The sequence below is a fragment of the Capra hircus genome, chromosome 23 (assembly GCF_001704415.2).
Source record: "Capra hircus breed San Clemente chromosome 23, ASM170441v1, whole genome shotgun sequence".
NCBI lineage: Eukaryota > Metazoa > Chordata > Mammalia > Artiodactyla > Bovidae > Capra > Capra hircus.
Genome location: NC_030830.1, coordinates 42122448 through 42134901, shown reverse-complemented (window position 1 = coordinate 42134901; position 12454 = coordinate 42122448). Strand labels below are relative to the sequence as shown.

The following is a 12454-nucleotide window of genomic DNA, read 5'->3' as shown; positions in this document are numbered from 1 at the left end:
CTAAAAGCTAATAGTATAATTAACAAGGATAGGACCGAGACCAAGGTCCTGAAAAAGTGAAGTGTTTGCCTAAATTTCCATCCCTTGCGCCTGTGATCTGGACATGGTTCTTGAGTAAACTGTGTACCCGATCACCTCCAGGCCTTTGCATATGCTATCCTGATGCCTGGACACCCTCCATTTCCTCACCTCACTTTTCAGTTCAGTTCCATTCAGTCAGTCATGTCCAACTCTTTGTGACCCCTTGGACTGCAGCATGCCAGGCTTCCCTGTCCACGAACTCCTGGAGCTTGTTCAAACTCGTGTCCATCAAGTCAGTGATGCCATCCAACCATCTCATCCTCTGCCATCCCCTTCTCCTCCTGCCTTTGATCTTTCCCAGCATCAGGGTCTTTTTCAATGAGTCAGTTATTTGCATCAGTTGGCCAAAGTATTGGAGCTTCAGTTTTACTGAGCACCTTATCTTCATGATCCAGATTCTGGGCCAAGTCTCACCTGCCCCAGATATCAGTCAGCAATCTCCACACTAATCCTGCCCTTGGCAGTGCTATGCTCTGGGGATTATCCAGGACAAGACTATATTTGTCTGTTTTCTTGCACTTTTTCCTGGATGAATCCAAAGTGTCCTTAAAGGCTAAAATCTCTGTATTAGAGTTTACAGTCTCAACTTTTAAAATACTGTCTGGCACATAGTTTGTATTTCTTAAGTGAATATTTACTAAATAGTAATGCAATCGAAAAAGCAAGAGAGTTCCAGAAAAACATCTATTTCTGCTTTATTGACTATGCCAAAGCCTTTGACTGTGTGGATCACAATCAACTGGAAAATTCTTTAAGAGATGGGAATACCAGACGACCTGACCTGCCTCTTGAGACATCTGTATGCAGGTCAGGAAGCAACGGTTAGAACTGGACATGGAACAACAGACTGGTTCCAAATAGGACAAGGAGTATGTCAAGGCTGTATATTGTCACCCTGCTTATTTAACTTATATGCAGAGTACATCATGAGAAATGTTGGACTGGAAGAAACACAAGCTGGAATCAAGATTGCTGGAAGAAATATCAATAACCTCAGATACGCAGATGACACCACCCTTATGGCAGAAAGTGAAGAGGAACTCAAAAGCCTCTTGATAAGTGAAAGAGGAGAGTGAAAAAGTTGGCTTAAAGCTCAACATTCAGAAAACGAAGATCATGGCATCTGCTCTCATCACTTCATGGGAAATAGATGGGGAAACAGTGGAAACAGTGGCTGACTTTATATTTGGGGCTCCAAAATCACTGCAGATGGTGATGCAGCCAGGAAATTAAAAGACGCTTACTCCTTGGAAGGAAAGTTATGACCAACATAGATAGCATATTGAAAAGCAGAGACATTACTTTGCCAACAAAGGTCCGTCTAGTCAAGGCTATGGTTTTTCCTGTGGTCATGTATGGATGTGAGAGTTGGACTGTGAAGAAGGCTGAGCGCTGAAGAATTGATGCTTTTGAAGTGTGGTGTTGGAGAAGACTCTTGAGAGTCCCTTAGACTGCAACGAGATCCAACCAGTCCATTCTGAAGGAGATCAACCCTGGGTGTTCTTTGGAAGGACTGATGCTAAAGCTGAAACTCCAGTACTTTGGCCACCTCATGCGAAGAGTTGACTCATTGGAAAAGACTCTGATGATGGGAGGGATTGAGGGCAGGAGGAGAAGGGGATGAGAGAGGATGAGATGGCTGGATGGCATCACCGACCCAATGGATGTGAGTTTGAGTGAACTCCAGGAGTTGGTGATGGACAGTGAGGCCTGGAGTGCTGCAATTCATGGGGTCACAAAGAGTTGGACACGACTGAGCGACTGAACTGAACTGAACCGAACTGAGTAATGTAATAAAAAATCTGATAGCCTTTAAGATAAGTAATTTTTAAAGAAAAATATTTTAAGTAGAAAAATATTTTAAGTTATAATATTTATAGTTTTAGGTTACAGATCGTCCTGTATCTATTTCTTAAATTATAAACTAAAGGCAGGCACTTTCCCTTTCTTCCTACCTTGATAGTAGATATGATGGGTGGATTGATGGCAGCCTTTTTGTGACTATAAGGAAAAGATAAAGAAAACGCAGATATCAGACTTGATAACATTTATCATTGAACCAACTCTGCCATCCAATAATGTCTGAACCTTTGAGGAAACTGCACTGTTTTTTTAAAAAAAATTTTAGTTATAATACTATAAAGAATAGCAGCATTTACTCAGAGATAGAGAACTATTCTAGGAGGTACTTCTGTTGAAGGTAAATAAGATATTACTCCATATATGAACTAAGTCTAGAGGAAGTTAACTTTAAGGAAAACACCTAAGAGAAAAAGAAACAATGAATTAGGTCATTATTACTTGCTCTTTCCTCCAAACTAATGCATGCTCTTCCAAAGTTAATCATTAAATAGGAAAGCTATTTTATTCCAGCAGAAAATGAACAACAAGTAGGTCATTTGTACCTAAAGAAAAGAATTAGTTATACCAGACACACAAGAACAAGGTAAAAAATCTATACAATGACTTTAATCACTTTTTTCCAGTAAAATATAAGAAATGAAAATACATCCATGGTTACTTTAGAGTCATTAACTATGGAGTTTTTATAAAATGTGCTTAAAATAAAAAGTATGAAATCTTAATATGCTAATGACTTCACATTATGTAGACTGTTTCAAGTTATATGGTTTTTATTAGCATTTAAACATATTTATTTATTTTTCAACTTTTTATTTTGTATTGGAGTATAGCTGACTAACAATGTTGATAGTTTCAGATGAACAGCAAAGGGACTCAGCCTTACATATACATGTATCCATTCTCCCCCAAACTCCCCTCCCATCCAGGCTGCCACATAACACCAAGAAGAGTTCCGTGTGCTAAACAGTAAGTCCTTGTTGGTTATCCATTTTAAATATTGCAGGGTGTGCAAACAACCATAAGTTCATTCTCCAAGTCTGTGAGTCTCTGTTTAGTAAATTCATTGTATCATTTTCTTTTAGATTCCACATGTAAGAGATATCACACGATATTTCTCCTTTACTATCTCAAGTTATATGACTTTTAACTCAAATGTCTAGTATTTGCAAATGAAAAACAATCTATATGAAAGATGGATTTTTTTTTACCTCTTTAAAACAATTTCTAACAACTTAAACTATGACTAAGGCAGTGTGACTCAGGAACAATATTAGAAAAATATAAGTGGCAAAAATATTCAATTGTTTTTCTTGGAGAATAAGATGATTTAAAAGCATTACTGAAACCATCTGAATAGGGAAGGTTGCCTCCATTGGCTCATCCTCCATCTTGATGTCCCCTGGGTCTTGCGATCCCAGGTCAGGGCCCTCATCTGAAGCAGAAGCACTCTTCAGAAAAATCCCAGGTATCTTTGAGATAATCAGAAGTTGTTGACAAATGAAATGTGGGGATTTCAAAAGGAAGGAGGCTAAACAAAAAAAGATGAACCAAAGGCCCAGAGTCACCATGGAAGCTGAGTAAGAAAGGTAATTACTGACAAAGGTGTGACGAAAGCATTAGAAAACAATGGGGCAAATGTTCTAGGCAGTAGAACGTAAAAGAAGGAGACAATGGATCCAGTTAGGGATAGAAAAGCAAATAGAAGTGCTATGCACTTCAGGAATGTCAGTCTGACTTTGCTATTTTATTGGCCGTTTTGATGTGTGGGTTATTTTGTGTATCATACTGAGTAAGTACTGAGATGACAAGGGTGCACCCATACGTTAAAAGGCCACATTACAATATGCACAGATTTTGATACACTGAAGAAGAACCTTGAAGTATTCAATGCCAGAACATAGTTTTCCTTTTAAAATATACTTTTAACAGCCACTAAAGCAAAATTACTTGTATACCGGTTTAATCAAAATCCCAAATGCTAATTGATGAATGCGTTATGTGCAAGCATCGATTTAGTAGGCAGATTCACCAAAGTGAAATCCTTGTTAGGTTTTTGTTATGAAATACAGATGAGAAAAAGCCAGGGGGCAGATCCTCAAATCCTTAAAAACAAGTCTCTCCAAGTTTAGCTCTCCTATAGCTGTTACATTGCTATGACTCACAGAAAAGTAGAAAAATCCCCATCCAGAATGCCAGATTAACATAAAAGTTTAAAACTGCAAAGAGTGGGAGCCATCAAGTCGCACTGGGAATGAGGCCCCTGCACACTGAGATTTCAGTATCTTGTAGTAAAACATGCACATTTCTAGGCTCCGTGTGCCTGGAATTTTATTCATATAGAACACGCATAGCTGATTAGAACCGCAGTAGAATCTACTCTGAAACAAAGGCATGGACAGATGGGAATAAATCTGGATGAGAAGATACAGTGAATAAGTTCCAGAAAATGGAAGCAAGTGTTTATTATATTCTGTAACACAGACAAATACTCAAAGGCGAAGTTTTGTAGACAGATCCACCAATTATTAGGTAACAAAATTTTGTTACCTAATGGAAGAGAAATCAAACAAAAAATGTAAGTTAGTTATCTAATAATATATTATTATTTAGAATCAATAATATTAATAACTATAACCACAGGAGGGGAAAACCTAATTTGAATAATTTTTAACCGTTTTGACCTATGAGCTATTTGTCCTCCATCTCAGGCTGGGCAGGAAGATGGGAGAACTAGAAAGATCCTGACCTCTTTTTATCAGGTTTGTTTCTGTAGTGGTTGTGGGTGAAGGTATTCTGATACTATTTCAGATGTAATACAGGACTGAGCAAATGATTCATGTCCTGATGTTTCTGGAAGCTAAGATTCTCACTGGGAAAGAAGAGACACATAGATGTGGGAGGGGGAAGGTAAGAAAGGAAAACTGGAGGGACTTCCCTGCAATACAGCGGCCTGGTTGCCAATCCTGGCTGGGGGATCTAAGATCCCACATGCAGCACCAGGGAGGCCAGGAAATTTAAAAAAATAAAAGAATTTTATAAAAGAGAGAAAGGGGTTCCATCCTTACATTCAAAACAAAGAAACAGTAAACGGGAACCAGAGATACTAGCATGAATTCATGATGCCTAAACTACGTGTCTAGGTATCTATGCATCTACACGTGCCCATGTGCAGACGGCGTCTACACAGGCATACTAACGCGTGTGCGTGCACATGTGTATTTCCTGGCTCTTTCCACTGAAAGGGCTCAGAAGAGAGACGCTCCAGGAACACCGAGCACAGGCCGGGGCAGACCTGGATCTCTAATACCAAGCCCCATGAAAAGAAACTGGCGTCCTTGGCGAAGTGGCTAAAAGCCAGGCTGGAGAAGAGTGAGGCTGGAGCTGCTGGATGAGCCCGGAGCTTTTTTTTTTTTTTTTTTTCACTTTAATGAACCTTTTCTGTTTACTGAGCAGTCTGGACAGATGATGAAGCACATGGCTCTAGAGCCGACTTGCCCTTCCCAGGCTCTGCCCTGACCTCACTCACCTAACTCACGGGGGCAGGGTGGAGGTTTCAGCCAACCTCCCAGGGCTGGGATGTGTCAGACCAGTCCAGGTGAGGGAGAAGTTAGCCACCACCTCCCACCCCACCTGGCTTTGTGAGCAGAAAGGGAAGAGCCCTTCAAGCTTGGAACGTTCAGTTGCGCTGGAAGGTAAGGATATGCTGCCAAGAATCATGGCAATATGACCCAGGCACAAGGACCCATCTTGAAGGGACTTTACTGTCCACATTTGCAATAATCTGAGCTAAAAACTAAATGAGAATGATGATTAGATGCCACGTGGGGTGGGTGGGGTAGGGATACACAAGGCCACGTGTCCACACAGGTAGCACACGCAGGGTGGGGACTCGAGCATTCTTGTTTCCGGGACAATATTACGTGCCAACTCATACTTGTGGATAAAGTGGGTCAGGATGACCTTTCCAGGTGTTACATTCAGAGGATAAGTTTTGTTCTTGCAATTCAAATAGTGGACAGATTAGCCCAGGGTAATGTTTCTTCTTTGGGCCCTGGGGTGATATTCTTTTTCTTAAAGTCGATATTTAACTGCTAGGAAGAGAATCACCAATGCGTGATAAACGCTCTAGAGGAGAGAGCAAAGACAGAGGACTGAGATCCATTCAGTTTCTTCACGGCTCCCCTGAACATGAGGGTGATAGATCTGTAAAACAAGAGGTTTAATTGAATTTGTATGACAAAATGAGAACATTTCTTGATGGGAATTTAAAAGTTCTGAGCATTGCTACTCAAAGCACACAAAAATGAAAAACAAGGAGAAGAAAAACTCCACATTGGCCTAGATATCCCCAGGTGATCCAGCAAGAACATTTTCCTGTGATTTGATAATTGTACAAAGCTTTGTCCTTTTTATCCCTGCCCTACTATTTTTTAGAGAGCATAAAGCTGAACAATAACATTTATTTTAAGCCTAAAATACTGGCAGTTGAAATGTGGATTGAGTCCAATCAAGACCAAGTCCAATGCCACCAGAGCTTTTAAGTGAGCATGATAAGAAGGCTTTCCAGTAGATTAAAAGAAACAGAACATTCATACAGAAAGGCAAATAAAATCCAGAAATCATGGGATGGAAGAGTGCAAAGACAAGCAGGGAGGAACAGTAAGGGCAGAGTGAAGGAGGAAGTCAGACAATCGCACCCCTGAAATGCCTTAAAAGGTCAGAGAGTAAGATGAGAAAGGGGTGGGGGGAAATATTTGTTCTAGGCAGACCAGCTGGAAGCAAACGTTCTCTGATTTCTGTAGTATGGACCCAGCAAAGAAGCCAGCCCACACACACGGTGGGAGCCGCTCATTTTGAAGCCAGTATATTTTATTAAGGAGATAGACACGTTGGTAAGGTAACGTCCAACAAAGAAACACTGGCACTGTCAAGCTGAATAAACCTGAAGCATCACCACTTGGGCTGAACACACCACCCCATTTGAGATTAAACTCACCAGAACCATATCAGCACTTAAAATGTATATTTCTAAGACTATTCCATCAGGGTCATTGTGAGAAAATACTTTTTGAATGTTTTAAATCATCACTGAGAAAAAGGACATTTCTATTTTGTAAGACAGTTGTCGCTTTTTCTTCTTTTGGTTTCGCTGAAATGTATATAAGAGAAGCCTATTAAAACAAGCAAAATAGCTTTAACAACTTACTGAGAGAAACCTAACGCTTGAAACCTAATGTCATGAAACATTTTCATGACAAAAATATCCATATATTATTAGGAAAAGTGCTTATTTCCAGGAATAAAAGCTAACTCTTTCTGGTCATCTGTTTTCTGTTCTAACTATCTACTCTCACTGAATTTTCCAGAGTACGTATATGTGGTTTTTCATTACGCTGCACTACTGAAAACTGACTCATGTTTAATCTTTTTTAATATAACTTGCTTTCTTCTAGGAGATGGTTCTAATAAGAATACTTCCTGAAATAGAGATAAGAACACGATGGTATCTTGGTCTGACACTCAAAATCCAGCCCTTGTGTGAACAAGGATATCACCCTGCAGTATCATATTAAAACCAGTTCTAAATCTGACTTGGACGCTATAAGCTCTGTACAATTTTTTAAATTGGAATATAGTTAGTTTACAATGTTGTGTTAGTTTCTACTGTGAACAAAGTGAGCTGCCTGTAGGCATACATGTAACCCTCCTTTCTGGGTTTCCCTCACATCTGGGTCACCGCAGAGCGCTGAGCAGAGCTCCCTGCGCTATAGTGTCGTCTCTCGTTAGTTATCCATGTCATCCATGGTATCAATAGTGCGTGGCTTCCCTGGTTGCTCCGTGGTAAAGAACCTGCCCACCATTGCAGGAGACCCAGATTCAGTCTCTGGGTCGGGAAGATCCCCTGAGGAAGGAAATGGCAAGCCACTCCAGTATTCTCGCCTGGAGAATTCCATGGAGCCTGGCAAGCTACAGTCCATGAGACTGCAAGAGAGTCGGACATGACTTACAGCGACTAAACAGCAACAACATTCTTTTCCTAGATTCCACATACGTGCATGAATATATATTTGTTTTTCTCTTTCTGACTTCACTCTGTATGACAGCCTGTAGTTCCTTTTAAATTAGAAATTTTTCAAGTTTTATGTAACAAAATTTGTGGCATATGCAACATGAGTTTTCAGATTTTATCTAGCATGCCATCAACTCGAACATGAACTTCCTGACACCATGAATCACGGCCCATGACCTCTGCTTATGACCTGTGCAGCACCTAAAAGGTGAGGGCACTCTTTCCTTCAGCCCTTTGCTTTTCCTGATCCAATCCATTTGATTCCACAGTACCCAGGTAGGTAATTAAAGGGTCAAGCACAGATCCAGCAAGCGCTGGAAACAGTTGCTAGGGCTGCAAGAGTGGAGCCTGCTGCCTTAGGGTCATCTCCCCTCCTCTCCTCCTACCTCCTCCCCCGTCTGCAGGACTGCTCCCCTAGCAAGATCAGGACAATGCTTTGGCATTTTGAGACTAGCTCCAAAGGTTGATGGAGCCACAAAGCCCCATATAGAAATATGTGAAGACATTTAGGGAAATTCATTAGTAAAAGAAGAAAGACAAAAAACTGGGTGTGAAAAACCTCAGAGTATATGGCATCTTATAAATCAAGAATTCAGGAACCTTCTCCTCCCACAGTAAACAGTGGTGAAATGGGCTGTGTTGAGAGTCAATTTATAATAACTATTTTTATGGTATTAGTACCAGACAACTTTTTTTTTTCCTTTCTGAGATTTTGTACAAATAATCCTTTCCTGTCTTGTGTAAATATTATCAAAAATTAAATCACAAAAGACTTTTAGGTATTTGTTTTATGGGGACATAAAGTTTTCAAAGACAAAGAAATGGGTTAATTGCTGCAGGCTGGGTTTCCCCAACACAGACAGTGTAGAAGACAAAGCTGGATTGGACAAAGGGAAAAGAGAAACTTCAGCTCCCAGCTGGGAGCTCCCACCAAGAAGGCCCATCAGAGCAAGTCCAAGTCAAGTGGTGATGCCTGGCTAGGCTTTTATCCCTTCTGCCACATCAGCCCCTGGAGGTGGACTGCTTGCGCAGAGGGAAACAGGACGAAGCATCTCTGTCGCTGAAGCAGACGTGGAAAGACACACAAGTGTGGGCTGTCTGCCCACTGCACTCCCCAAAGATGGCCGGCAAGCTCTTCCTTGAAGAAAGACCAGGGCTGCACACTCCATGTCCAGCAAGCTGGTACTCATTGGCTAGGCGAGAGTCCTAGGTAGAAGCCTCTTCCAAAGTCATCTGTATCTGGGAATTCCCTGGTGGACCAGTGGGTAGGATTCTGCCCTTCCACCGCAGGGGGCCCGGATCGATCCCTGGTCGGGAAACAAAGATCCTACAAGCTGTGCGGTGCCTTAAATGGTACATTCCATTCAACAACATTCAACATTCAGACATTAGTTTGGAAAACACATGGAGAGCCACTCTGAGGGAGCCTGCCTTGAGCTTGTCTCCGTGTCTGTTGAGCCAGTTACATCAGCAAGGTGGGCGAGCATTCTCCTCTGTAAAGCCAGCATCCAGCGTCTCTCTGAAGCTGGGCTCACAGCTCCACAGCCTGCTCGGGTTTGAAGAACCCGCAGCAAATAGCAGACTGTCCTTCACCTTTAGGAGCTAGAAAAGGTGAACCATAGCAATCTTTGCCTTGCTAGTCAGGTCCCAACCACAGACCAACAAGGAGGAGTGGTTTCCAGTTAATGCAAACAGCAAGCTCCCCAGGCCCCTCTCTAACAGCGCTGCTGGCTCCCAAGGAGAAGCAGTACTGGGAGCTGACCGCCTGATCGCTCCCCTCAATCAGGTGGTCCCTAGACCTGCTTTCTTCCTTCAGCACAACCATCTTCACCCTTGCTGCTTAGGGGATTACCGTGAGGAGAACCATTTGTAAACAAGCGCAGGTTCGGGCAGCCCTCTCCAGTCTGATGTTTCTCTCATGATCTGAACACGGCAATGCTGAGAACAGAGCCTGGTATCCAGAGAATCCCCCCAGGTCAAGGTCATGGCCACGAACTCTGGACTCAAATAACGCTTCATCATCATTCAGGCTGAAGACCCAGTTACTCTGACCCCAGATTTCATCCTGACTCTGAACTTTTCCCCACAGCTGTGAATCTTTCGAAAAATCTTTTCTAGATCTCTCTTTTTCTCATTTGAAAATAGGGTGGGTGAGGGTATGGTTGGTATAGATGATGACCAACTCCAAAACTCCAGGGGCGAAGACACTGCTGTATGGACCCAAAGGGACAGCTCTGTTCTCTCTCGTAAGTCAATCACCCAACAAGTGAAAATAAAATGTCTATTACCTATTAAGGGATACTCAGCATACCATTTGGGTATGTGGAGCTACAGGCTTGAAATGATCTCCTTTCTTTTTTAGCCAAGCCAGAGTTTGCCTTAAAACCAATAAGAGCCTAACTCTGGTTATTCAAAAGTTCATTCCAAGAAAAAAAGCAAACTCTCTTAAACCGCAGTGAAGCCATTCTCAGATCCTCTCCTGGGTGAGCCTGACACCTGCTGGCCTCCAGCTCCCCTGCATCCACACTTCAGAAAGAGCATGTTTTTGCAAGATTCTAGCTAATACTGTCTATGTAAATGTATCTGATCTAGAATTTTCAGATTCTAGAAAATCGCATCTGGAAAGAATCGCATCAGGATGTTTATGCAAGAGAGGGATTTTGAGCAAGACTCCACTGTATCTGAGTGAGCCATTTATTCATGTTGATGTATGGTAAAACCAATACAATATTGTAAAGTAATGAACCTCCAATTAAAATAAATTTATATTTTAAAAAATAAAAGTAAATGAAGAAAAAAAAGAATTAAGGAAGTAAATTTCAATAAGTAAATTAATTTCAGTCACACGCACACACACACACATGCAGAATGATCTGAAATTTCTTAAAAAAAAAAAAAACAACTATTCTAAATTCCCACTCATCATTTATAGGAATCTGTAATCTGTTAGTGATACTTACTGGTTAATAGAAAATCAAAGTGACAGATAATATGAGGGAAAATGAAAAATAAAGGGAAACAGAAGGGGAGGGAAAGAAAGAAAGGTGGAGAGATGAGGGCACTGCGTATTCCATGCGTGCTCAGTCGTGTCCCACTCTCTACGACTCCACGGACTGTAGCCCACCAGGCTCCTCTGTCCATGAAATTTCCCAAGCAACAACACTGGAGTGGGGTGCGTTTCATACTCCAGGGGATCTCCCCAGCCCAGGGATCAAACACAGGTCTCCTGCATTGCGGGAGGAGTCTTTACTACTGAGCCAGCAGGGAGGTGGGAGTAGATACAGAGAAATAAGCAGGTCCAGGCATAAAGAGACGAAACCAAGCAGCCAGCGTCAAGGAATACTGAATTGGGAAGCAAGAGGGAAAGTTGTTTGCTTCTCCAGACAAAACCTGCCCAATATGGTAGAGCAACGCGACCCACCGCACTCAGCTGACTGCTCTCTTAAGTTGCCAACGTTATCCCTGTGACAGCCCACGGCGAGAGCATAAGGTCTTGTCCCTTATAGTGAAGAACACTTTTCCAAGGCAACACTAAATTCAAGAGTTTCATCTGAAAGGGGACTTCTTAGGTAAATCAAAACTACAATGAGTTATGACCTCACACCAGTCAGAATGGCTATCATCAAAAAGTCTACTAAAAATATTCAGTATCTTGCAATAAACTATAACACAAAAGAATCTGAGAAAGATATATATATATACAACTGAATCACTTTGTTGTATACTAGAAGCTAACACAACTTTGTAAATCCACTATATCTTGATTAAAAAAAGAACCACAAAATGCAGATAAGTTATTATTTTTTTAATCTACAAATAATAAATGCTGGAGAGGGTGTGGAAAAAAAAGGGAACCCTCCTACACTGCTGTTGGGTATGTAAATTGGTATAGCCACCATGGAAAACAGTACAGAGGTCCCAAAAAAACTCAAAATAGAACTACTATATGACCCTGCTTTTTTCCCCACTCCTGAGCATATATGCAGAGATAACTTTAACTAAAAAAAATACATGAAAAAGATGTTGGTAGAGAAATGAATCTGTTAACAAAACAGACTCACAGACATAGAAAGCAAACAAGCTGTTACCAAAGGGAAAATGGGGAAGGGATACAAAGTAGAAGCTTGGGATGAATCGGTACACATTACTTTATGTAAAATAAACAAGGTCCTACTGTAGAGCACAGGGAATTATGTTCAATATATTGTTATAGCCTATAGTGGAAAGAATTTAAAAAAGAATACATATATATATACACATACACACACAAATACATATAAACTGAATCACTTTCCCATACATCTGAAACTAAAACAGCACTGTAAATCAACTATAATCGATCCATCAATCAATGGGGACTTCTTAAGATGTCACTGAACACTTTGTTTCCTTAAAATCAATTTCCTAGTGCTAATATAATTAGTCCTTCTGGGAGGAGGG

General features: G+C 41.1%; 1 long non-coding RNA gene across 1 annotated transcript in view; it reads right to left on the bottom strand.

Annotated features, from left to right (window-relative positions):
• The window catches only part of LOC106503473, a 29456-nt gene continuing 19832 nt past the window's right edge, over positions 2831-12454 (bottom strand). Inside the window, exon 3 of the long non-coding RNA XR_001297162.2 lies at positions 2831-6147. This is a non-coding gene — a long non-coding RNA (uncharacterized LOC106503473). The remainder of the gene's footprint in view (positions 6148-12454) is intronic.